The 3,541-nt window shown below is 43.0% G+C and overlaps 1 long non-coding RNA gene across 2 annotated transcripts; it reads left to right on the forward strand.

Annotated features, from left to right (window-relative positions):
- Positions 1-258: 258 nt before the first annotated feature.
- LOC122186232 lies at positions 259-3,317 on the forward strand. Of its 2 annotated transcripts, XR_006181096.1 has the most exons (3): positions 259-410; positions 912-1,588; positions 3,059-3,317. It is a non-coding gene; the product is annotated as an uncharacterized LOC122186232 (long non-coding RNA). The 2 variants fall into 2 exon arrangements; XR_006181095.1 differs by lacking the exon at positions 3,059-3,317 and having other exon boundaries at positions 912-1,735.
- The last annotated feature ends 224 nt before the right edge of the window (positions 3,318-3,541 follow it).

Consider the following 3,541-nt stretch of genomic DNA (forward strand, 5'->3'; position numbering starts at 1 on the left):
CTCCAAAAGCATGAGGCTGATGATGAGAAATCACAGTTTTACATATTTGGAAAAATCTAAATATAAACAGAGGCATCCTCTTCCTAAAGCGCTCACGGATTTACAGCTCTGCAATCATGCATTTCGACTTGGGTTTCCCTCTCTCCCACCCTGCACCCTGACAAATCACCCTCGCCTGCTGAGACCGATAATCCCAGTTGGCTGCAATGACACCTACTGGATGTCAGGACTGATGAACTGCAGACCCTGCTGCTGCTGAGCTCAGCTAGCGTCACTGCCAATGCGAGGTCCAACACCGCAGCCCCCTCCGGCAGAACCCCCGCCCACTGCAGCTCTTCCTGACTGCTCGGATCTCGGTTACCCCATGAAGCAATTTCCTGCCTCTTTCAGGCTCATTTCTCAACTCCCAGGTAACAAATTTTCAACCTGATTACAACGAGGCTAGGTTAGCCCAGGCTCTTTTCAAGTCCTTCCACAATCTGAGTTGCTCCACTGCAGCTGTTGTTGTATGAAAGTTATTTATAAACTGCAGGCAAAATCTTCAGATATTTATAAAAGCTAATATGCAAAATAGGAAGACAAAGCGCATCACTTTGTCATACTGTTTTCACTGGGACCTTTTGTTTGTCCAGTCCTCCCTGTGAGAATCCCACAGCTGCGTTTTGGCTTTGACTGGGAAAGAATTTAAAGCAGAAGTTCTAATCGCAAATTTAAATTTGTTAAGTAAATATTATGTATTTAATTCATAAACACTGCATCTTCTTCAAATAGAAACGTGATTGCATGACTAGCAACAATTTAAAGTAGGTTTGGGAGAAAGGTTTGCATTACATTCGTGTGTGAGCACTTCTGATGGCCCCATTGGTATCAGAATTAACCTTTGCTTTAATTACATTTGTTTTTTCAATTAGTGCCCCTAGGAAAAAAGGTGGGACCCAGTGTGATATCACAGAGGACCAGTGAGGACCTAATGGGAATCCAGCCTCCGGACTGGAATTGGTCAGAATTACCTGAGCTCACTGGGTTTGGAAAGACTCCTGACCAACACGTGTTGGCCACGGCCGCTGGACGAGGAAATCTCAGAAGAGAATACTGAACGTGAGCCTCTCTTGTGAATTCCTCATTTCAGTGGTGGTATAAGTGATCCAAGTGAGAAATATGCTACCTGAGTTTATTAGGAACTTAATCATGCAGTCAGAGACCAAGAACCTTGGACGAACTTCTCTGCGACTCCAGCATTCAGCAGATGAATTAAAACCGCAGCAGACTGAGGAAGCACTGTTAGAATCACCCACCCACCAGCTAAGCAAAGTGCTCCTTCTTAAAGTTATTCAAAACAAAAACAAACACGAAAGACTAAAAAAGAAGTTTATCCTGATTGGAAAGATTACGCTCTGATCATGAACGTAAACTCTAAAGTCTGCCTAAAGTCAATACTGGCAACGAGATTCTTAGCTTTTAGAGATGTTCCTCTCACATTGTTTATCAAAGAGCTTTTCCAGAGCTCAGCTCCAGAAAGGCAATCCCAACCCACGAGAACTGGAAAGAACAGCACAAAGCAAACAAACCCTGACCAGACGGACGGAAGGTGAGCATTAGAGCAAAAGTAGCTTTACAACTGCATTGCTTGTCATTTTATGCCACCTATGATAGATCAGCAATGTCTGGCTGACACCTCTGTAAATAAGCAGTTCAAAAAGCGTTACAGACAAATAAACAAGTAATGACAAATCAACAGTTTCTGTTTTGTATGAAAGCTATACAATTAACAAACTGGGTAAGCGATTCAGACTGGTTACCTGCAGAAAGCTATCTGGAGGGACAGCACCTGAACACCCATGCAGCACAATACACTCAGTGCACACCCCTGCATCCATGCTCAGAGGCAGCCTTTTCCAGCACCAGCGTTTAGCCTTATCTTTAACCTTTCAAACACTAGAGGACAAATTTGGTCTTCTTTCTTAACATCAGGAACTGCTCATTTTACAGCGTTTGCACTCACCACGGCCTCTAGGAGACTCGTCTGAGACCATTCTCCCTCTTGACAAACAGCCTGAACCCAAGCCTGGTGTAAGAGACCGAGGGTGGACTAAGCTCTTTATCTGCCTCCTATTCTGACCTACAGCTTCCAGTCCCTGGCTCACAAGCAGTCCTGTGGCTGGTCAGACGGGCAGAAGGAAGCTCTTACAGCTGGAGGCACTGGGCAGTAAAATACACGAGCAGCTGAAATTGCCTCCCTTGAATACATTAAAATCCAAGCAAGGGGGTCCATTAAAATAATATTTGTTATAAACTAGGCAGAATTGACACAGCAGTCAAGAGAAAGCAGAAAATGAGGCATGGCGAGAATAGTTACTAAGTTTTGTCTGCAGCCATCCATCAGTTCCGAAAAGTTTCAAGAAGCTTCTAAAGAAATGCTGGCTGCCAAATGCTGTACCCAGTCAGACTGCACTGACACTGCTCTGAGTCAGGCAGTACGAAGCAGCAGTGGCTCGGTTCAGTCACCAATCATGCTACAAGTTAAGGTTCTTTTTTTTGCAAGTAAAAAACTTACTGAAGCATAGATTTGAAGGCCTGAAGTAGCCATTGTCATTACCTACTCTGAACTCCCACGTAATACAGCCCATTAAATTACCCAAGCTATCCCTGAACCAGACTCAAATATTCTGGATATCAAGAGCAAAAAGAGAGGTGAAGTATTTTTGGTCTCAGCACACTCTGCAATGGATTCACATCTTTTGGTGAGCAATAGGAAGACTCAATGGAGTAGTTCTTAGCCTTGATCATATATTTACCTTTTTTACAAATATGGAAACTGAAACTCAGAGGCATCAAAGTTAGCCACAGACAGATTCATCTGAGATTAAAAGCAAGCAAAATATATGTGCACTGGTGAAAGTCTACCAAGCAGGGTTAAAGCAAGATTTGTGTGCATTTTACCACAGTCACAATGCAGCCAACATAAAACACAGAATTTCTGAGTCCCAGCCCCTTACCTTTGATACAAGGAAGCTGTTGCTTATTGTTATTTACATTAATTTGGTTTGTATTCTTGTAGGTGAACAGCACAGTGACGGGAGAGCAAGCAGCATGTTTGTTCACAGAGGAGACCAGCAAAGATGAGAAAGAAAGCAAATGTTTTATTCCATAGGAGGCTCCATATGTCCGTCTAACCCAGCTGTATTTCTGAGGTTAAATGACGCAAAGATAAAAAGCTGACTTGGGGAAGGAAAGGTAAATAGCAATCCAGATGCTCCCATTCATACTCTGAAGTTACTGCCATCAGCCCTGTGACCAACACATTTCACAGCTTGTGAGTTTGCAACAATCATAAATTAAGGCAGTAAGAGAGGACAAAGTCTAGTCCTATAAACCTTCCAGGGGTTGGCTTTATTTATACCCCAATTAGGGACATCACCAGTGCTCTCAAGTTTATAAAGTACCTGAACCCAGTGGAATCTGGACCTCAAATCATTCATTTAATATTTCTGACAGCCTGGATTGTTATTCTGTATTTAGACCACAATTTCATACACAAACA

Source organism: Lagopus leucura, unplaced genomic scaffold (genome assembly GCF_019238085.1).
Source record: "Lagopus leucura isolate 7727_CA_CO unplaced genomic scaffold, USGS_WTPT01 Super-Scaffold_100035, whole genome shotgun sequence".
NCBI classification, from domain to species: Eukaryota; Metazoa; Chordata; class Aves; order Galliformes; family Phasianidae; genus Lagopus; species Lagopus leucura.